Source organism: Pinus tabuliformis, chromosome Q, assembly GCF_031772625.1.
Source record: "Pinus tabuliformis cultivar Carrire ecotype Pingquan chromosome Q, CPIR1, whole genome shotgun sequence".
Classification (NCBI taxonomy): Eukaryota; Viridiplantae; Streptophyta; class Pinopsida; order Pinales; family Pinaceae; genus Pinus; species Pinus tabuliformis.
In genome coordinates, this window is record NC_142296.1 from 225,744,539 (window position 1) to 225,768,850 (window position 24,312).

Below are 24,312 nucleotides of genomic sequence, written 5' to 3' on the forward strand. Positions count from 1 at the left end.
GAAGCACAAAGCCTTGGGTTCCCGACTGTTGAGATCCTTGTAATCCCAGATTACTATTGCTATTATTTCCACTACTGTTAGCAGCACTACTCCTATATTTAACATGCACACTATTCACTCTTATCGCCTTAAGAAACTTAGCAACAAATTTACCAAGGTTATTATAGAGTACCAGGGGAAGGTCGAGGGGAATGCTACCTGAGCTTTAGGGGTTTAGATATTCAATTCTTTCAGACTCAAAATCCTCCATGAACAGTCTTCTCATCACAAAGAACATCTCATCCTCCATGTATTTTCAGGGTTGTCATGAACATCTCCATCCGACCCCTTCCCTGCAACTGGGGAGGGAGGGCTCATTTCACCCTTTGGATTTTACGTTGTCCTTGTTGTCTCTATCCTTCTCACCACATTCTCATCCATTATGTCTCTCTCCTCTAGACTCTTTAACACTGCTCATGCTTGGTGTAGTCCCTCTAGTTTTTCTCTAATCACATGCATGGCTCTTTCTTGCCACTTCTCTTCTATCTATGCCCTCCTCTACACTCTTACGTCCCTAGCCCTCCATGAATCTTCTGCATCCCTCCCTCTAACAGCGTCCTGGTCTCCCACTCAGTAGAATTTCTCCCCTTAGGTCATCCTCCTAGTACTAGGGGTTTACGATGCCATGCTTAACCCTTGGAAAGGAATCAAGCCTTATTCCACTATTAAAACCTTAATCCAGATAGGTATTTCTTTCAGCAACTTTCTTCTTAGCCCAGTTCGGAACACAATTTCAGCCTTTTAGAAGGACTGGTAGCTTTCTACTGTGAACTCAACCACATATCCTTCTAGGGTAGTATGTACCAAAAAATCTATCCCCCTCATCAGATCCATGTCAAGACGGTAGAGCACCGCAGGATCTGCAGGAATCCAATCGCGACGATATAATGTCTGTCCTCCCATTTGGCCCTTCACTTGTAGTCTCCACAACCAGTTGTACAGTTCCTATGGGAACTGAGCAACGACTCAATTGCAAAGTATGGCTTGCTGGGATATGAACCAATCCACTTGGTCATCCCACCAGTTTCGTATCTCCTTAAAAATCCTTGATGCATGTTGAATAATAAATAAATAAAATAAGCCTCCCAAAACTAGCTCATAAATAAAATAATAAGCCTCCCAAGAGGTTGAATAATCAATGATGCATGTTGTTGGGTTCTCTAAGAGGCATAATGAAGTCCATAAGTGACAAAATGATGAGTTTGACTTCAAAAAGTAATGGATAAAGGGTTGGCCCATTTTTCTCTACATAATAAACCTGTGGCGCTCCCAATAGCTATGAGGGCACACAAGTGATCTCATGAGTGTCCAAGTAAGTTGAAGATGCCAGTAGACCATCTATAAGGGCTCAGATGATGGTGTAAGTGATGCAACATGATCCAGAATTATGCAAGAATGCAACAAATTATAGATATAACCACAAATACATAGATGCAACAGAAATAAAACTTCATTTCATTAATATCAAATGCTAAAATATGCTTACAAACATAATGGAAATAAAACTAGCTCACACGATGGTATCTTATCCCTGAGGAGAGATGTGGCAGTTGCATGCCTCTGAATTATGTCACAATGAGGCTCAAAGGCCTATTTATTATTTAGAAACAATGGAAAACCCTAAAAATCCAAAAACCTAACCCTAGGAGATGAAGTGCCAAAACTATGGGCTCCGTTTGGGTAAATTGGTACATCAATTTCTCGGGGTTGTAACTTTGGCATAAGATCATAGTTTGACGCGCACAATACCTCATTCAAAAGATCTATCCAAGGAATACAACTTCCAAGTGGCTAATACAAGTTTCAGCTCCCTATTGGCCCTGTTTTTCCCAAAAAACATCGTTTAAGGCCTCAAAACGGCTCCAAAAGTTTAGGACCCGAAAAACTACAAAAAATAGTAAATTGTGCTACAATTAAGGAAATTGAAAAACTGAAAGAGATAGTGGTGGGGTTCCTAGTGGAATAGGCGGGTGGCCACCAACATCCACCATATCACCACATCAACATACAAGTCCTGGGTGATCTGCCAAGTTCATGGTATAACTGTGGGGTTGGCTGGGAAAAGGTGATACGGGTGCATCTTCCTCGTCTAATAGGTGAATCTCGAGCAATCTGTGAACATATCTAGGGATCCATGGAGTGTTTTCTACTGATGTGGAGGCCCATGGCTCTCAATACAAACCCTACATGTGTGAATCTAGCCCTCCGGAGGGTTAGAACCCTGTATAGGGAGACCAAACCCAAGACGCAGACCACTTGAAATCCTGCATAAGGTCCAATGTGTCCCCTAACCTTCCAATATAACAAGTCATCAAGGAAATCGAGTAAAATAGCTTAAAAACCATGGACCATAAGTGGGGACTTCATAATGGTCTGCTCTTCCATAATGAGCTTTGGCATGTGCTAATGTCTCCAAGCTCCAAATGGGGTTAACCAAGTATCCCATTAGGTGGTTTCTACTTCTGAAGGGGATAATATGTGCAAGGTACATCCTTTAAAAGGTGGTAATCATGTGGTAAAGATATGAATGGAGTAGGGAATGAAAAGGGGCAGACCTATACCACATGTTGGGGTACATGGGTAGCTAGTAAAAGGGAAACCCACACTTGGGTATATAATGTATAGGAGGGGGAAATCATCGTACATGAGGTGTCCCAACCTTGATTTATAAAACCTTCTTTATATACATTTTTCCTTTTATGATTTTCCTATAATTAACTGCTCGGGGATCAGGGGGTAAGATCATGACGTGTAAGATATAGTAGTGGATGCCCCCTTTTAAGGTAGGGTAGTTAATTGCCCACCAGGGGTTGGGACAATCATGGGTTCCCATATGATGAGGGAGGCTCATAGAACCTGTAAGAACCAGGTTGATGACCATGATGATGGGGTAGAGCTCATGTATTAGCTTTTTCCCACGTGCTAAATGTGTTTTTCCCAACCATATTTTACATTTTGTGGTACATTTCTTGTTGAGTGTGGCCAGTTATTCTTTTACTTTTCTTTTTGGGTGCATCAAACTTTGATGCATCATTCCAAGCCTGACCCAAGGTGTGGGCAAGGGGAAGTGTTGTGGAGGTAAATCCCCTTTGCGGACAGAGGCGATCCCTACTAGCCCAAATGGGGTCTAGCAACAATCAAACAACACTAACACGCAGGTTCCTAATTGCAAATCAAAGACCGATGATGAGGGCCTACCTGGATTCCAACGCTAATGTTTGTAAAGAGTCGTCGCTCCTGTTCCTTTGCTCCGGCTGGTCACAATCCCCACGATCCTCGTGAACGGACACCTGCACATGCAAAGAACGACACAAATACAAGCATAAAATCCAATAGATGCAACTATATATCAGTCAGAAAGGATATAACTCAATCATCATTACAAAGACAATAAGAGTGGAACCATAATGATAGTCGTCTATTATTGATAAACAAAGAAGAATACAACCATAGTTCTGACGTCAAATCCTCCTTTGGCTGGGTGATCAGCAGCACATGCCTTGCAAAGCTTGTTGGGAATGGGGAACAAGCCTCTCTCTTCTTGGTTACTTGGACAAGAATCTCCTTACTTTAGATTTAGCCTCATGGGAATGAAGAAGGCTTCTTGTATCATGAACCTGGAAATTCTCAGACTTTGAGACTTGGAATTTGGAACTTGGAGACTCTAACTTGTCAAAGGCAAAAGGACAAGCTTTTATAGATAGAGGAGAAGGAGTTAGGGTCATCCACAAGATTCATGGGATTGGCTTTATCACTAAGAAGCTTCCATGAGAGGTGGAGAACTACTTCCCTTCTATGGAGATTCGAAGCCCAACTGAACTAACTCAAGATGGAATCAGTTCATGAATAGGTTAGGAAGAACCTTCATAAGTTTGTTTGTTAAAAACTTTACCCAACTGGGCTGGCGCGAGTGCGACTCTGAGACAGAGCGCCAGCTGGCGCGCCCTATTTGGAGTATTTCTCCCATTAGTGCGAGTGATACAAAGTGGAACCACACCAATAGAAAAAGGGCTATTTTTATGGGTATTTTGCAGAAGGTGTCTTCAGGGCATGTGAAGTACATACTCAAGGGGATACAATGCAAGTGTTTTCAGGTTATGTCACTTCTCATAGGTCCCGGAATAAGTCCTCCAATGTGCGGGAGAAGGGGTAACAGGGACGGTGACAAATTACTGTGTAACAGATGCCCCCTAAAGCATGAGGCCCGAGAGAGAGAGAGGGGTGAAATGCTTTACAAGAACATGGCCAACTGAAAACGCTGCTGCTAGAGAACCTGCATGAAGAAGTACAACTGATATCTCAAGTACATGATATATGTGGTATGGGCGCAACCATCCATAGCAGAGTACATAAAAATCCAAATCCAAGGTATGGGCGCAGCCATCCAGTAAGGATCGATAGGTAGACTCAGGCATGGTCATAGCCATCCAGTGAATGAGTCATGTACTGATCATAATAATCCACAAAATCGCAACCTGGATCTCAACAGACAAAATCCAGGGTCTTGCGCTCCATCTCGACCCGAACAAAGTACAAGTTCAAGCATGCGAACATGGGAGTCGAAGTTGAACATGCAAGAACATCATCTGATTACCAGTCAATAATGAAAACTGTTAACAGACGTGAGAGGTACCACCAATAATGACAACGGTCCTCAAGGTACTATAGGTACAATCTACGGTGTGCGAATCAGTGAGCTGGCGTCGAACACCCATAGAATCATTCGGTCGGAGGCCAATGATGAAAACCTCGTGTTGAACACGAAGAACCTGCCATTGAGGCATGCAGGCTCCAAGGCACCTGAAGGGAGTCTCTAGGTCAACTTCCTGGATAATGAGCTGAAGTCGACAGGAAGTGACCTTGATCGAAGGTGGGCCATAGTGTTTCCCACCTCATCAACATGAGACAGAGAAAGATAAGAATGTATTGTGAATCAGGATTATGTGAGGCATCAGAGGGAGGTTGAGTATTCTGCAGAGGTCAACTTCTCTTGAACATATTGGTGGCACGACAGTGGACTTGGCAGTATTCGACATCAAATGATCAAGGGTCATGGTGACGAGGTAATGAGCAGATGAGAGGTCAAGCATAATAACCCAAACCCACGGAGGCAAGTGTAAAAACAAGATGAGATGTCCCCACCCAGACACGAATGCAGAAAAGTGCCATGTTCAAGAGCGACATACTGCCGACACGACAATGATTGTGGTTCCATTTTCCCCACCATTTCTGGTGAGTACCCCAGTTATTTTTTGATGACAAGCTTGACGGGGATAGCATATGCTTGAAAGGCGTCATTTCGATGGAATCCGATGTCATTAAGTTTTAACGAGTCTGACAAAGGAAGAACTCGGCGTCTTTTCATGTTTAGAGAGTTTGAAAAGACAGCAAAAAAGGAAACTCCAGGGGTGTCCTTTTTCGTAAAGTTGTGTCTCTCGAGCCCGAAAAAGTATAAAACAATGCTCGAAATAACCGCCCGACCATTACAATCGAGGAGTACTTTTCATGACTAGAGACTTCGACCTGAAAAAGTAAAAAAACGATCGAAACCACGTCGCTTCATAACCGTTAACAAACCTGAAACGACTGGGGTCCGATGATCTTTTCGTATTTACATGGTCAGAAAAGGGTTTAAAGATGACCGCCTCTCATTTACGTTTAACGAGTCAAGAGGAATAACTCGGCAATCTTTTCATATTTAGACGGTCAGAAAAGAGCTAAAAGTAGACCTCCATTTTTATTCTGTTTAACGAGTCAAAAAGGGAAAAATACTCGGCAATCTTTTCATATTTTACGAGTCAGAAAGGAGCTTAAAGGTGACTCATCCTGGAGGAACGAGTGGTATAAAGGGAAGCAACTGGTTCCGGCAATGGTGGAACTGCTCAAAACATGTAATGGTCAAGAGGCTGGCTAATAAAACCACTCATCGCTGCGGTTCCTCAGGAAAGGGAAAACAACCAAGTGAAAGCATATGATCATCCAAAGAGATGGTGGCAATGGGATGAAAATAACCAAGGCTCATCTAAGAGAATTTAGTGGATAAAGCGGCAATCACAAGATATAAATCAGGTATGGGTTCATTTTTGCACAAGCTTGAACCATGGAGAACTCTGCTTGGATTCAGTTTCATGTTTACACAAGCTTGAAACGAAAAAATATGCTTGTTATAAGTTCGCATTCCCCCTGACATAATGACGCAAAACGAGGTACATGGCCCCCAAGCTTCATTGCATTCAACAAAGTGGATGGAATGAAGGTTCACTTTCGAGATCTTGGAAAGACTCGACTTGGATTTTACGAGATCTTAATCAAAGACTCGATTTGGAAAAGGAGGAGTTGTTTCATTTTAATGAGGTTGACACAGTAAAAGAACTATCCTCATAACCCTTGTTTCATTTTTTAACGAGCTTGACACAAGACAAGGAACTGTGCTCCAGACTCCTTGTTTCGTTTTTTAACGAGGTCGTCACAAGATCAAAACTATCCTCGTAACCCTTGTTTCATTTTTTAACGAGCTTGACACAAGATCAGGAACTATGCTCGACCAGACCTAGTTTCATTTTTTAAGGAGCTTGACATAGGAAAGTGAACTATGCTCCGACCAGACCAAACCTAGTTTCACTTTTTAAGGAGCTTGACATAGGGAAGGAACTATGGTCCGACTAGACCCAGTTTCACTTTTTAAGGAGCTTGACATAGGAAGGCGAACTATGCTCCGACCGAACTTCATCATAATGAACAAGAAGTCGTTGCTTCCAAGAGTGTCACTCCCGGTGGAAGGACAACATCTTGGAAGTCAGGACCCAATGCCCCCAGGACACTATGCACGACGGCATCATTACCGGATACAGGCACGGGATAAGTAGCCACATAGTTGACCTGCGGTGGGGCAGATACAACCGGTGGATATAAACTAGGAGGGGATGATAGTTGTGCAGGAGGCACCGGGGGACTAAAGAATGATAATTGATCTATAGTGACGATTCTTCCGTCGTGTGGAAAACGAACCACACGAAAAAGTGAAGAAACGAGGGCCCCCATGGCATAAACATAGTCACGGCCGAGGAGAAGACTGAAATCTGGAGCACCTTGGGTAACCAGTACGTCTATATAGATGGTTTTTCCTCCCAAAGTAATAGGAAACTTCAGGAGGATCCCTAACGGTTGACTGGTTCCTTCGTCAAACGCCAACAGATTCTGTACGACTGGCACAAGCTGTGGGGAGCCCAAAGCTTACCAAGTAGTGAAAGGCATGAGACTGACAGATGCACCCTCATCCAAGACAGTGCCAGGTACTGCCTTATCATAGGCAAGTACTGTAATCTGGAAAGGCACATGGGATGGAAGGCGGAAAGCAGTCAGGTGACTCTAATCGAAGGAGACGGCCAAACTACTTGGTGGGGGAATCGTATGATTGCCCCCCTGCGCTACAGGAGACGAAGAAGGACCCTCTTGATCAGCAAGGATAGGAGGGTCGTTCTAAGACTCAGGAGAATCTGACGAGACGAGAAGAACATGAGCAGTAGAATCATGATGCTCCTCTGGAACAGAGTAATCAAAAGGTGGTGAACCCAAGTCAACACTCTCTCCGACCAATGGCTGGTCTGGAGCAAGCGGGAGGAGGAGCCTGGATAAGAGAAGAATCTAAATCAATCTCTTTGTCAATAGGGAGACAATCTGCAGCTGCAGAGAGATGTTGATAACCAATGGGAAGTTGGGGTGATGAAGCTGTAAGACTTTCCAAAACAGCGGAAGCTTTATCCATGAGCGGACAAAGGTGAAGGGGATGGTTTCCTTCACATAGTCTACAGGGGATTCGAATCTTCCCTTTCTCTTTAATTTTGTGAGTCGAGAAGGTAGCATCACCATGAGCTTTAGAGGACGATGAGGGGTGGGCCGGATCGCGAGACCATACTTCTAGGATCCTGGGAATGCTAGGACAATCACGAAGAAGGTGGTCATCCTTGCATAATCTACAAGGAAATTTGACCTTCCACGGAGGAGTAGAAGGTGGCTCGAATTGAGTTGTACTTTTAAGCTCTCGCTTAGGAGACTTCTTCTTCTTCTTCTTAGCAACCTGGTTACTTGAATCCAGACTTTCACCAGGCGAAGTAGAAGATGAGGATGCAGAAATAGGCGAAGAAGGGGAGAGGTCCACCTTAGAATCAACATGATGTTGTTCGGGTGGAGGAACTGATTGACCAACAGTTGAGACGGTAGGGACCAAAGAGGTTGAGAACAACTAAACAGGCAACCCAACGGTTAACCCAGGAAGGGACAACGTTGCCATGTAAGGAGCACCAACATTTCCGAAAGGAGGGAAATGACCAGGAATCCCATCAGAGGGACACAAGGAAATGACATTGAACGTAGTCGAATAAATTTTAAGACACAAGGACATAACTTGACCTTTTCATTTTTAAAGAGTCGAGAAAAGCACGAAAGATGACTCTAGTCGCCTTCGAATGTTTAATGAGCCTGAAGTGACAAGTGCTCAGATGGACCTTTTCTTTTAGGGAGTCCGAAAAGGAACAAAAAGTGACTACTCTGGAGAACTAGGCAAAAGGTTTACCAGACAATCCGTAAAACTGCATATACACCTTGGCAGTCATATGAAAACCAAGAAATTTCTGTACGGTAGTTAATCTTCCCAAATGCTGTGTTCAGTGCGTTACGGCTTGTAAGGCGGCAGACACGGCTTCCTATGGATAAAGGATGATAACCTAGTGGGGTCTCCCCATATACTCGACGGTACGTGGGAGCTCAAATCCGTACTAGACCACTATTGCGTCGCGGAAGGAGGAATCACCCAACTTTGAGTGAAACAAAAGTGACTAGGTTTAACGACGTCAGAGCATGTATCTAGCCTAGACCTCTAAATGTGTGTGTTATGTTCCAATGCGTTGTTAGATTCATTCAGTTCATTTTAAAGTTGATCTTGTATTAGGTTTCAGTTTTCAGGCCTTACTGTATGTAATCTCTCAAAATTCCCTAAATGCAAACTATATGCCAAAATATGTCATTTCATTCGATGAATGCTAGTTACGAGAGGGTTTGAGAGCTTTCAGGCAAATGAAATGATCACATAACAACAAAGAACTTCCCTAATGCAGCTAATGGAAATTAACAAACTTTTCTTTAAGATCAGTAATCACTAATCAAAATGAAAAGTTCTAATTCTCATTAACTAATACAAAGAAAAAGAGATTTTTTCTTTTGTTGATGGCAAAGTGCATTAAACAAACTTTAAGAAACGATAATAAACAAATTTTATTCAATACAAGCACATTCAGTTCCCGAAATCACCAAGCAAACCTCCAAAGAACAGGAAAAGTCCCAAAGAGACCAATGAGCCGTGTAATCTAGGCTCAAAGCGAGACGAAGCAGAATTCAAGTGAAAGCGAAGCAAGTCACCCAAATAATGCAATAAAATGATTAACAACCACTAAACGAGTGCAAGGGAGCAATCATAAAGTTGATTGGACTAATAGAAGACCAAAACTCCTAAGGAAGGCTTGACACATAAAGCCACTAGATGCCCTAGGGCTAGAAATGTGAAATCGATAGAAAATGGCAAAGGTCCAAAGGGTAAAGGTAATCTATGCACAATTCACTTGAAAAGTATGCAAATGTAATCTATGCACATTCTGAAAATGAGAATTCTAATTATGCAAGTGTGATCTATGCAAGATAATTCTCAAACACAAGATGATTCTAATGTAATCCAAGAACCAATCAAGTGCAAATCAAGAAAATTGGGTGAGAGTTCCAAAGATCAGAAAATAAAAACACTCAAATGCGATTAACACTCATACACAATTTAGCCCCCCCCGACGAATGAGGGGGAATTTTTTTTGCAAAAACAAAAGCAAAAAGATGCAAAATTGTGAAAAGACTGGGACAAACCTCCAAGTAATGACCAAAGGAAATCAAATTAAGAATTTCTCAAAAAAGATACTCAAAACCAGTCAAACAAGACTCCAACACACTCAAGTAGTCAAAAAAAGGTACCCAGAACAAAAACCAAGCTCAGGAGGCTCAGAAACAAGCAAAATTCAAAAGTTCCCAGGCCTGGCGCGACTGTCAGGCCAAAAAGAGTGCCTTTCAGGGATTGACGCGGGTTGTCAATGAGCAAATGGCGCCAACTGGCGCGACTGTAACACTATAAAAGAGCACCAACCGAGTTTACTATGGAAAAATAAAAAACAAATGAGCCAAAGCTAAGTCAACAGTACCCAGGTACACCAAGGGGCAAGAAGCAACACAGGGACTCAACCTAGAAAGCTAATCAAGTAGGAGAAACCAAGAAACAACCAAGAAACAAGGCAAAAAGCCAACTCCCCAGCGGAGTCGCCAAATTGTTGTGAAGGTAAATCCCCTATGCAGATAGAGGTGATCCCTACTAGCCCAAATGGGGTTTAGCAACAATCAAACAACGCTAACACGCAGGTTCCTAATTGCAAATCAAAGACCGATGATGAGGGCCTACCTGGATTCCAACGCTAATGTTTGTAAAAGAGTCGTCGCTCCCGTTCCTTTGCTCTGGCTGGTCACAATCCCCACGATCTTCGTGAACGGACACCTGCACATGCAAAGAACGACACAAATACAAGCATAAAATCCAATAGATGCAACTATATATCAGTCAGAAAGGATATAACTCAATCATCATTACAAAGACAATAAGAGTGGAACCATAATGATAGTTGTCTATTATTGATAAACAAAGAAGAATACAACCATACTTCTGACGTCAAATCCTCCTTTGGTTGGGTGATCAGCAGCACATGCCTTGCAAAGCTTGTTGGGAATGGGGAACAAGCCTCTCTCTCCTTGGTTACTTGAACAAGAATCTCCTCACTTTAGATTTAGCCTCATGGGAATGAGGAAGGCTTCTTGTAGCATGAACCTAGAAATTCTCAGACTTTGAGACTTGGAATTTGGAACTTGGAGACTCTAACTTGTCAAAGGCAAAAGGACAAGCTTTTATAGATAGAGGAGAAGGAGTTAGGGTCATCCACAAGATTCATGGGATTGGCTTTATCACTAAGAAGCTTCCATTAGAGGTGGAGAACTACATCCCTTCTATGGAGATTCGAAGCCCAACTGAACTAACTCAAGATGGAATTAGTTCATGAATAGGTTAGGAAGAACCTTCGTAAGTTTGTTTGTTAAAAACTTTACCCAACTGGGCTGGCGCAAGTGCGACTCTGAGACAGAGCGCCAACTGGCGCGCCCTATTTGGAGTATTTCCCCCATTGGCGCGAGTGATACACAGTGGAACTGCGCCAACAGAAAATGGGCTATTTTTATGGGTATTTTGCAGAAGGTGTCTTCAGGGCATGTGAAGTACATACTCAAGGGGATACAATGCAAGTGTTTTCAGGTTATGTCACTTCTCACAGGTCCCAGAATAAGTCCTCCAATGTGCGGGAGAAGGGGTAACAGGGATGGTGACAAATTACTGTGTAACAGGAAGGGTGTTAAAATTGGAAACTAGGGCCAAACTCCATGAGGATCACCTTATTCATGGTTGATAATATTTTATCTAGATTCCTCTCGTCGAGAGGTGTAGGATTGATCTAAAGATCATCCGATTTGATAAGTATTTATGGAGATATAAATTTATTTTGATTATGGACAAATTGTCAAAGTCGGCCAACACCTTATGTAGACTCAGAAACCCAACATACACATCTATTCATCATCAAAATTTGCATATAAATACAAGATGTCTCCTCCTCATTTGGACACACTTCTCATCCATCTCTCTCTCTCTTTTGCGCAGAAAAGAGTCTCTCTCTCTCTCCTACGCAGATAGGTCTCTTTCTCACATGTGGGAAGTAAGGACGCAATTTTCTAAGGGTTTACAAACTGAAGATCGGAACTTTGACAGGTGTTGACTAGCATTCTCTCTCTCTTGATTATGTAGTAGGTGAAGCTGACTCTCCTTGGAAATTTGCAATTTTTGGCACAAGAATCAAGGTGATCTGACCTCCGGTTTGGAAGATATTCACTGCCCTAGTTTAGGGCTGATGCCGGTGATGTTGATGCCGATGATGCTGATGCCTGTGATACCGATGATGTTGATGTCGATGATACCGATGATGCTGATGCCGGTGATGTCAATGACGCTGATGCCGGTGATACCGATGATGTTGATGCCGTTGATGCTGATGATGCTGATGCCATTGATGCCAATGATACTGATGCCACTGATGCTGATGCCGTTGATCGAGGGTTTGATGCTGCTGATATAAATCAAACTTTTGTACTATTTCTCTCTGCTGAATTATTGAAGATAAAAGAAGATTTGATCAAAGGGTTTCCCCATATTGGGGTTTGTCCTTGGCTAGCCGCCACATCTTGTGTCTCTTGTCTTGGCTTGTTTTCTGTTGATCGTTTAATGTTCTATATTCACTTTACTTATGTACATGTGATTGCTAATCTATGGGTAATAATAAGAAAGATAAGTAAACTGATCTAAGCATAGAACATAACATAATTTAACATGGTTTCAGAGCTGAGGTGAAGACAAAGCTCGAGAAAGAGCAAGAGAAATCACCGAAGAGAAGATTGGAAAAGATGTCCAAAAGAAACCATGGGGTCCTCAACACACTTCCCTGCTGAAGACAAACTATGAGAGAAGTCTGACTACCACGGATGGAAGATGTCTCTCAATATAGCATTAGAAGAATAGGAAGTGTTGGACTATGTGAGAGGCGGAATGCAAGGGAATGCCCTAATAGAAGGGACTCACACCAGGACGATGATCAAAATCCCTCTCATGGAAATCAAAGGAATGGTAGATCTAATAGCAAAGGCAAGAGAAGTGCCAGAAATCAAGGAAGAGGACAACCATTCAAAAGGGCAAGAAATTCCAGGTATGAATCTAACATTGTTAACAATAAGAAAGATGAATATTATCTATGAGCTGCTCTATCTACCTCTGCCCCTCCAGACTCGCTAGAAAATTGGCTTATTGATAGTGGTGCCTCAAGGCACTTCACTCGTTACAAAGAAGTTCTCCAAAATCTGATAGAGAAAGAAACCAACCTGGAAATTGTCCTTGAAGACAATATGAAATATCTCATGAAAGGTGTAGGAAATGTCACTCTTAAAATGAATCAAGGTAATACAATCCACCTACAAGATGTATTATATGAACTTGATCTTAAAAATAACCTGGTGTCCATTTCGGCTATGGAATACAAAGGCTACAAGGTGACCTTCAGTGATGGCAAGGTACGTGTATGAAAAAACAATATTAAAGATGCCTTCACTCTTGGGTTTCAAATTGATTCATTATATCAAGTCGGAGGAAGTTCGCTAGGTGTCATGTCTTGTGACACATCTCTTCAGTCCGAACTATGGCATCGAAGGTGGTGAGCACCAGTATTGTAGCAATAATGCTACAACTCCTGGGCTGCCTACTTTAGTCTTATCAACCTGGTAGTTCTTAACAAACTTGGAAGCGACGGTGTTGTATGCACAAGTACTAGTTCTTACTGTAGGCTGTCACTTGGTCAGCTGGCACAAGATCACTAGGAGCTCAAGCCAACTTCTATGGATTCTAGAAGAAGCTCTATATGTGATGAAAGAAAGGAAAGCTTACTCTACAGAGGCTATTCTAATTGCAGAAAGGAAAAAGACTGAAATGTAAAGTAAACCTAACAAACCCTACTTAACCAACTAATCCTACTTTTGCAGAAAGCACTATGAAAACCATGAAATGAATGCCATTACCTACTCAAGGAAGTAAACAACATCTACTCACACTATTTCTAGAAGTAAATGAGGAAAAAACATGTTTTTGGATTTTTATGTGAAATTGACAGGCATGTATTTTATTGTGTGTGAAGGTGGAAGCAAATAGGTGGTGTTGAAGGGCGACTTTGGGCTTTGTGGGGATGTAGGATGGTGTGGATGGGTCCTAGGAGGTCTCGGGTGGCCTTCTGGAGGCTTTTCCCACACTCGGCCTTCAAAAGAAAGCCTATAGGAAAATCTACAGGAGGACACAGGGGATCTATAGGAGGTCTACAAGAGGATGCCGAGAGTAGTTTTGAAGGTTTTGAGGGTGTGAGAGTGGGTGGAAAAGGTAGGTGAAGGTTGGGATGATGTGTTAGGGCACCTAGGGTCCACCAAGAATCACTAGGAGAGGGAAATATGATTGGGAGAGAGGAAGAAGTCCTATGGAAAAATGTAGAAAACTAAGGCAGATTTGAGGTGAACTTTGGGCGACCTGTAGGGCATGGATCAAAGAGAGAATGTGATGGCTGATAGGCTGACCTACTGTGAGGAGAGATCTACTACAAAAGAACTGATAGTCAACCAATAAGATCAAGCAAGCAAGGAAGTGAGTACATATAAAAAACAGAATTTTGCATCAAGCTAGTCTAAACTATGATCCATGGAAGTGAATGCTGAGCAATGCTACAAGAAAGGAAAGCATGGAAGAAGAATTATTGCAAATATAGAAATGAGCATGGTGGAATAGATCTAAAGCAAAGCATTAACCTTCTAACACACTTGCAAACACTAGAAATCATATGGAGAAGGAAAATCAATGTTTTTGGGGCAGCAAGAGGGTCTTTGCCTCAATTCATAGTCCCAAAGGGAGGAAAAGAGGCCAAGGCATTGTTGTTAGCCTTTTGAATCTTCTTTATTTCACTTCTTAACCTGCTATAGAAAACAAAAATGAAAGCAAACTACTAAACCATAAAAAACAACCTATTCTTAACCAAGAAAGAAATTCATCTAACAACAACTAATCCATAAACTGAAACAAAGCATATAAATACAAACAAAGAGGAGCTTGGCTGCTTGGATTGGGCCCTAACCCAAGAGCTTCAACTCTCTAAGGTAACTTAGTGCTAGCTCAAAAAAGATCTCATATTTATTATCAAAACAATAATAGGATTACATGAAGTTGTCCACAAAAGTAAGCTCGAAGTTGAGAAAAGTTTACAATAGCAAAAGTACAACAAAAAACTGACCCTAGTGAGGCCCTAGGCCTCTCTACTTATACAACTAAATCTCCCAACAAGTTCCTTAAAATCAGGGAGGCTTGGCTCCTAAAAATCGAGATAAACATCAGTTATCCTCCACTTGCTCGGCTGCCTCCTAGTTCATTGATTTGGCTGTTTGTACTTCGAGTTGCATGAAGGGGAATTCGAAGTGGGGAGTAATAAACGAGGGGGATTCCATCCTATAAATCCTCTCCTTTTTCCACTTCAAATTATTGCTGCAGATTGTCCATTGAATCTTTGAATTTGTCTTCAAAATTCAACAAAAATCTGCATTAACCACATATTAGACCACATGGCATCATAACTAACTCAACTCACTCCATAAGCATAAATATAATAAAAAAACATGCAATAAGTTAAGATAATGGTTGAATATGTTATGAGGCAAAATGAACCCATAAAATTACCCATTTATGTGGCTCATCATCACCCCCCTACTGAAGGTGTTGCTCATCCTCTGAGCAACTTAGTCCATCTCCTCATCTTTTATGGCCCTGGTGGCCTCTCTAGCATCCCAAGCTTCTGATGTTGTTTCCTCTTCCTTGTCATAGAAGCTTGCTTTTCTGTTTATCTCTTCCCACTGCCTCTACTCTTCTTCTTCTGTCCTTCCTTCTAGCATGCCTAACAACAGTGGTGGACTCGGTTTGAGGCCAATCCAATTGACCTGCAGCCTTTGCATTGAGTGCTTGTACATTGGCACTCTCCTTAGTTCCTCCTTAATCCTCATTGGGGAATGATATTTCCTGATCTTCAAACTGTGTGGTAAGGTGTTCCATCTCCTCATACATGCATGCACACAGTCATCCCCAAGCAACACCTTTCCATGTCCTCAAAACGTGCAATGGCCTGTGCTTGATCACTTATATATCTAGGGGCAATTTGAGGATTATTGGCAAGCAACTGATGTGTGCTAATGAGAGCCACGAGATCTAATGGCTCAGCTCTGATCATTAATGGCTCATTCTGCTCCCTTATCATCAACCTTTTTACTTCTGTTTCCCTTAACTCTTCATGGTTCATCCAGGAAGCCATGGCCATTAGTTGTAGGTCCCCTAGCCTAGCATTGGGGTCCCACACATTCATGTCTGTGAGGGCCATATTATGTAGGTAAAATTCTGCCATATTTTCCTTATCTTCTACTGTGCTTTGATCGCACAGGTCCATAAAATGTCTATAATCTTGAAAAGTGTTACAGGGAAAAGTGTCTATGCAGAACTGGTAATCCCACTAAGGTAGGTAGCTACCTTAGAAACAAACAAAGTAAAGCTACTTTCGTTTTCCTTTATGAAAGATAGATGAGAGAAGAATAAAGGAGACCAACCTCTGTCTTGCATTTGGTTCCTTGCTCGATTCCTCTCTCTTTCAATAGTCCTTTGCTACTTGCCCTCTTGTATACCCAGCTTCACAGAGTACCTGTAGAATCAAAGCAGCATAACACTATACGAGAACGTGGATCTATTATCATAAACAATCTAGGATCAGATGTAAATTGACCATACAAATGCATGAAACATAAATAACACAAGAGTATGGAGGAAAACTTGAATAGCTTTATTGATAATAAAGAAAGAGCCAAGAGAGTTACAACCAGTTGTTCTGACCCAGCATCATCCTCTCAGCAAGTAAGCCCTTCTTCACCTCATGCAAATCTTAGATCACCCAACACTATGGTGTTGCCTCAAGAAACCAATAGCAATTCCTTACAAGATGCAAAATTCCAACCCCTGGATCTTTGGGATGAGGGATCCATATATAGATGTCTGTAAGGGAGATGAGTCAGATTGTGATTTGAATAGTGTCTTCCCTCTGATAGTTCTTTCTTCCACTTGGAGATTGATGATCTCTTACTCATCCTTGGTCAAATTCAGAGAGGCAAGTGTCACAGGAGAAGTTTCTGGAAGATTCCATGCTTCTCCACCTCCCGTATTGACACTACGATTTGTCTCTTCTCGCCCATCGCACCCCATAGAAAGGATTTTTGAAATGCAACACACCCACTGTGTGTATTTAGGTGAGATGCAACACACTTTGCCTATGGAGCAGGTGAAATGATCCAGTTTTGACCAGTTCTGAATAGTTTTTCATGGAGAACTTCTGGGAGAAGCTGTAATCAGTTGACCTTGTTCTTTTAGGGGTTGGAACAACACCAATAGGGACTTAGGAGCCCTTGGTTTATGGACATTTTATGCTTGGGGTTGCAGTGCCCAAAAATGTCTATAACAGTTGCCCCCTAAAGCATGAGGTCATTAATCTTTTTTTTTTTTGATGTCGGGTGAAATGCTTTATCATGAGGATCCGAAGTTCTTTCAAGCTGGAAGGAGACCTGTAATAAGATACAAAACAATACATTATCTTCATAATATTTTCATGATCTAGCTGAGGCGGGAATTCCCATGCTCAACTTTATAAATTCATTTTCATGTACATAGGACAGACAATCGTCTGAGTGTAGGCTGATGATTTTAGTAGAGCCATCATCCCTTAGATTGGATGATTATCTGTGCAACAACGATGTACATTTGATGTCTTTATTTTCCTGAATATATATCGCAGCCCGGATGGATGAAACTAGATCTGGGGTCTTCAATCTCGTTCTATCTTCACTCAAAGTACAAGTCGATCCACGTGAGAGATGTTCTGAAGTCGAACATGGAAAGACATCGCCTAATTACCAGCCAATGATGTAAGCTGTTAACATGCGCGAGAGGAATCACTGATAATGATAATGATCCTCAAGGTATTGCAGTACAATTTACGTGGTGTGAATAAGGGACTTGGCGTCGAACACCACGTAAAATCTTTCGGTCAAAGGCCATTGAAGTAAACCTGTCGCCGGAAGTGAGAAACTTTCCATTGAGGCATGCAAGTTTCAAAGTACTGAAATGGGTGTTCCTAGATCAGCTTCTTGGATAGTGAGCTGATGTCGACAAGAAGCGATCCATCATAAGAGGGCCTTAATGAATCCCACATCAATGACACAGAATGGAGTAAATGATTTTAATGGAGGTGAAAACAGTCTGGTGATATAAGGTTCAGGGTGGCGGTCATGAAAGAATGGAGCGTAAATGTATTGCAGCGGGTGAGAAACAGGTGAATTCTCTGAGTGACTTCTCTTGAACATATCGGCGACACTGACATGATGGATTGGTACCATTAACCCCAAATGTGGATGGTGTGATGTGACCATGGTGATGTGACCGGTGAATGAAACAACCCAACCCGACTTGGATGCGGAGTGAAAGTGTCATGTTCAAGAGCGACTTGCTACCAACAAAGTTTCTTCAAGTTTTCTTCCCAATTTTTCCCCAGTCATTGCTGACCAGTACCTTTTCATTTTTGTCAAGCTTGAGGAGGATAACATATGCTTCTTCTATAATTTTCCCTTTGGGAAAACCCATCGCTATGTTTTAATGAGCCTAGCGATAGTGAAACTCATTCTTATCTACTATGGACAAGTTTGTCGCTATTAAGTTTTAATGAGTTTAACGACAAAGATAACTCGGTCCTTTTCGATTTTAGAGAGTCTGAAAAGGGACGTAAAGGAAACTCCAAAAATCCTTTTTCGTCATCTAATCCCTTAAGTCCGAAAAATTATAAAACAATACAGAAGGGATGAATTTTCAATACTTTTAACGAGCCGAACAAAACAAGCGCTTGATCTTTTTGTGTAATAATCCCTCAGGTCCAAAAAGATTAAAATCTAAAGGAGGGATAGCACTTCCGGTCCCTTTAACGAGCTGGAGAGGCCAATAGCTCGGTAATCTTTTCATATTTTACGAGTCAGTTGAAAAGAGCTTAAAGGAGACTCGTTTTTGAGGAACAAGTGATAAATTTAGGTAGCAGCTGATTCCAGGTAAGGTTTGGAATTTTCCATTCATGGCAATGTTACAAGGATGGCTAACAGAATCACTCTTCACAGCTGTTCCTCAAAAGGGGTAAACAATCAAATGGAGGTGAATGATCGGCCAATACAGAGTGGAGGTGATGATGGGGACACAACCAAGGCTTTAAAGGCTAAAGTACTACATTCACGACGGTTATTTACCGGGAATTAGTTCATTTTTTAATGAGCTTAAACACGGGGAGAAACATTTTCTCATGACTTATGTTTATTTTTTTAACGAGCTTGAACTATGTGCTAAAACTGCTCGATGTAACGGTCATTTCTTGACTTTACCATAAATAGCTTTGTTCCTTCAAAGATTGTACTGCATGCTTAATTTCTTCATCAAACTAGTTATAAATGAACGATATATGTTTGAAAAAAAGAGTTAGGAAACTAATATTTTACTCGAATTACGTAAAAGTAATTTAAAAGTGTTTTTACCTCTCATTTTACCATCTCATTTGAACTTTGTTTTGTTGGAGCTTTGGAGGTGCTTTCCCCCTTTGATTTTTCACTAGCTGATTCCAAGAGATTCTGTGGATGATTTTCGGCGCCGTCTAGACCAGGTAGGAGCTAAACCTGAGCTCTTTCATTTCATCCTTCCTATTTTGCATTCTGAGCCTAATTTCTGATATTTTTGAGCCTCTAGGGTTTGAAAAACTCACCCTGGTTCCATCGCACCCTTTATGCATCGAAATGTGCATTGGATGTTAGCCTGTCTACTGGCCAATTGACATGAAACACACCCAGAATACTACTGTAGGTGCGATGAGCGCAAGGAAGGAAATTTATGCACAATTTTCAATGGAAAATTTTGCTTGTTTCTCACCAAATCAGGATCTAACTCTTCTCTTGTTTGTTTTCAGAGATTTATTGGAGTAAGATGACTATTACATGGTGAGAACGTGATCATGAAGAAGAGGACATGCTTGCTTTACATGATCCGGTTACACTAAACGCACTGCAGAACTGTGGCTTGTTGAAGTTTTTCCGCATTTCTAGCATGAGACAACAAATCAACCTGCTGCAGTATTTGCTCGATGCTTGGGATCCTACCAGCCAGGTGTTCCAGATTAGGGGCAAATCCATCCCCTTGACTGTAGTGGACATCTATTTTTTGACTGGCTTATCGAGGCGGGGTGCCCCCATCTCTTTATCAGGTTCGGCCCGTGGAGGTGAATCTGTGAGAGATTATGTTCGTAGGTATTGCAGAGAGGGATCTCAGCCGAGTAAAGATGGAAGATCGTCATCCGAGATGTCACTGACAGGTCTTTGAGGACCATTCTGTTCACTTTTGGTAGGATGGTTGGTGGTGTGGCTCTTCATGTGGCCAACTGATCTTATATGCAGTACGCCTTGGAATGTCTCGAACCGAAGGTGTTCAACTGGTGTGACGCAGTACTCCTTGTGATGAAAGAACAGTTGACCAAGGTGAAAAGTGGGAGACTGAAGAACTTTGGATATGGTTCTATTTTGACCGCCTTCACCTTGGAAAAGATACCACTGATGCAGCCGCAGTATATTGCACTTGGTTTACCTCCACCGACTGAACCACGTATACAGAGATGGGTTGACCATATGTCTAGGCATGCTGGTCAGTCTCAGATTTTCTTTTTTGATACCTTCTTTGGGTGGTTCGATCGTCACGAGATGGTTTATTCCAAGTATCCATATGCTGGTATGGACTTCCGGGGTGACCCAGATTTGGTACTGCTGGCTGGCGAACAGTGGGGTGCCATTGGTAAATTCTTGACCATATTTCTGTTTATCGTTTTTCTTTTATAATGTCCTTGTGCTTTACACTGTCAAGACTAATCAGAACTCATGTGCTCATGCAGATGTTGGTCCCGTTCAGCCAGTAGTACGCCGAAGAGTGCCAGCTACCGCCCCAACAGGAGAGGCTGTTGGAAGGGCTATCCTTCGCGACCTTGATGTGGCCGAGACTCTTTCAGCATTATAGGATCAGGTCGAGGGTCTCACTCTCAGTATTCTAGATGTGAGGACTGACGAGCTGCCTTTGAGGTTGCAGCAACATACTATTGGTGTGCCAAGTCGATGGACTAGGCTTTTACGCATGGTTGCACAGGCGGTGACTTGTTATCACCAGCATCATTAGACTAGGGTCCTCCCTAGCGTTTTGAGTTTTGGGTCATTTGACCAATTTTGTCTTGGTTATAGAACATTATGTGTAAACCATAAACAATTATATATATATTTTTGATTTTTGAAGTTTTATTTTGGTTAAGTTGCATGATCCTGATGCAAATATTGATGAGATGCTTCTTTTTATAAATGTTGCAAATGTCTATCTAACACATAATTTGCTAATGAGTCAGTTAATGTGTTTAAGCTTCTGGAAATATGCTGATATTGAATAAAATCAAATTGCCTTTCCAAAATCTTGACCCTTAGGAACATGCGTGTCAGGCGGAAAGAGTCGATTGTGCGGACACAACCAACCTCCCTAGGAGCCTAAGACTCTCTAGTGACAAAAAAGACAAACAAGAGCAATCCTTCTCTAAACATGCATTTACTATACGGGAAATCAAGTGTTTAGATCCTACCTGTAATCCAATGCTGTTGTAGCAGTCCAGCTCCACTGATCCGGATGAGCTCCTCCTTCACTTTGAAACCTGCATACACTAACAATCAAACAATTAAATAGCACTTGATAATCTCATAGAATAAAACATATTTAACACATAGACCAAGGAGTACATGAAACAACTCATAAATAACAAGTTATTGAGAAGAATGGACTCATTTGCATTAATAGGTAACAAAAGGAACAAATACAACCTGAGCCTTGGTGTTGTGCAAGTCCCTCCCAGGGTCCATCAAGAGTTCTCCTTTACTTTGACAAAGCTCACCCACTTCCAAATAGAACAAGCAAAGATGACAATCTCTCCTCACAAGCTTCTAAATGGGAGTCCTAATTCCTGCAACATTTACCCTTAGAAATGTATAGCTTTCAACCTCTTCTCCTTCTGGCCCAATGCCTGTATTTATAATCCTCAAGAGGAAGTTAATCAGGTCCACCATCAATGGGATAATCCCCTCTTTGGATGGGATAGCTCCCCTATTGATGGGATAAGTTCCTCTTTGGTAGGAGTGCATGAACCATCTGGAGGCGCTCAATACACGTCGAACAACCTTCTAGAATGCTCTAGAAATGACCACAAGTGACTTTTTAAAGATGAAACTTGCGCATTTTAACCTTTTCAGGGGGACGCACCTGCACCTTTACATACAGAGCGTCCAAAGACGCAGCTTTTGCGAACATTGGGTGCGTCCCCGCAGGTAAGGTTGAGAGAACCTGCGTCCCCAGAGATAAATACATTTAGAAAGACTTTCTCTCTTTTTTGGAGTTTGACATGGAGAGCAGAGGCATAAGACTTGCCTAAGAGGGTAGCATGACTGTTGATAGAGTCATCCTAACTGTAAATGGTCATGGTGACATTTTTTAGTGTAACAGATTGCCCCCTAAAGTGCGAAGCCTGAAATAGATTAGGGTTTTGTATTATCTAGGAAGGGTGAAGCGCTTTATCATTTCAAGGATTATCTCGTGGAGAGCCTGGTCAGAACCTGCAATTTTCAACACAAAATACATGTATAAGATTATATCATCACTGAGGTAGGCATTCCCATACTCAGATTAAAACTTTAACTAACAGACTAACTACTCTGATACAGGAATGATCTTGCAGTACATCATAATCATAGACTTTTGTAGACACAGTATGGGCGCAGCCATCTGTTTATGATTAGTCTACTTAGATAATGAATACAAAACTCCTCGCAGCCTGGATGGTGGAAACTAGATCCAGGGTCTTCATTTCTACTTCTCGAATTGGTACGATTCTAGCCATGTGAATAAATGAGTTGATGTCGAACATGGTAGAAACCACTTGATTACCAGTCGATGATGTAAATTGTTAACAAGCGTGAGAGAGACCACCAGTAATGTCAATGGTTCTCAAATTACCCAGTACAATCCATGAGATGTGAATGAATGAGTTGATGTCGAACATTTCACGGAATCCTTTGATCGAAAGTCAATGATGTAAACTGACGTCAAAGGCGAGAAACCTGCCATTGATGCATGCAGACTCCAAGGTACTGACGATTTCTAAGTCATCTCTCTAGATAATGTGCTGATGTCGATAGAAAGCGACCTGTTGCAGGCAAGCCCGCAACACGAAATCATTGTTCAAGTTGAAGAAATGTTGCTGTAAAGACTGACTCAGGGATGGTCAAATGGATGACAAGTATTTTGCAGATGAAAGTTTTGCTTGCAGACCTCTTGAACACATAACGACACGACAGATGGCTTGGTGCTGAATAACTCAAAGTTAATCCCCGGAACCCGGCTGAAGACTTTCAAAGTGGTTTGATTAACTGTGAGGTAAAGAATTTCCCAACCCAGGTGAATGCAAAGTGTCGTGTTCAAGAGTGGTAATAAAGTTTCTTCTGAGACAAAAGGTAACAAATAGGCTCATTATTCTTTCTTTTCCCCAACCATTTCTGGCAAGTAACTCTTTATTTTTAACAAGCTTTAGGAGGATAACATATGCTTGATTATAAGCTCATCCTTTGGATGAGTCCAACCTAGTTTTGATTCGAACCCTAGGAAGGAGTGGTTCGTTCCTGTTTGTAATTGAACAGGTCCTTTACTGTGAAATGTTTAACGAGCCCAGTATAGGAGAAACTCGGCGTTTTTCAATTTTAGAGAGTCTGAAAAACTTAAGAAGACTCCAAGTTGAACTTTTTCGTAGATTTGTGTCCCTCAAGCCCGAAAAAGTATAAAATAATACCTGGGGGAACCGCTTGATCTTGCGACCAAGGAGTACTTTCATAATTAGTGTCACTGACCTGAAAAGTAAAAAGCGATCAAGGACACGTCGTTTTATTTCCGTATCGAGTTTGAAACGACAAAAACCCGGCAATCTTTTCCTGATTCTACGGTCAGAAAAGAGCTATAAGGGGACCGTCTTTTAATTCCGTTTTAACGAGTGTAAAAGAAACGCTCGGCAATCTTTTCATTTTTTAGGAGTCAGAAAAGGGCTTAAAAGATGACTCTGATATTTTGGTTCATGAAAAATGACAATTTTCCCTCTAAGTCCCTTTGTCCTGCACAAAAGCAACACATTACTCATACCTGTTTAAGATAGGCAAAAATACATCGAAAAACATCTTTCCATGGTGAAAAATGAACAAATTCATCCAAAAAAACCTATAAAAAGACTTTTTACAATATCATTTTACCATTTTACTGTTGAGGTTGAAAAAAGAGCTTTTGGCAAGAAACTTCCCATGGCTGCTGCGGAAAATCCGACCGTCAGAATCGAACGTCGTCTC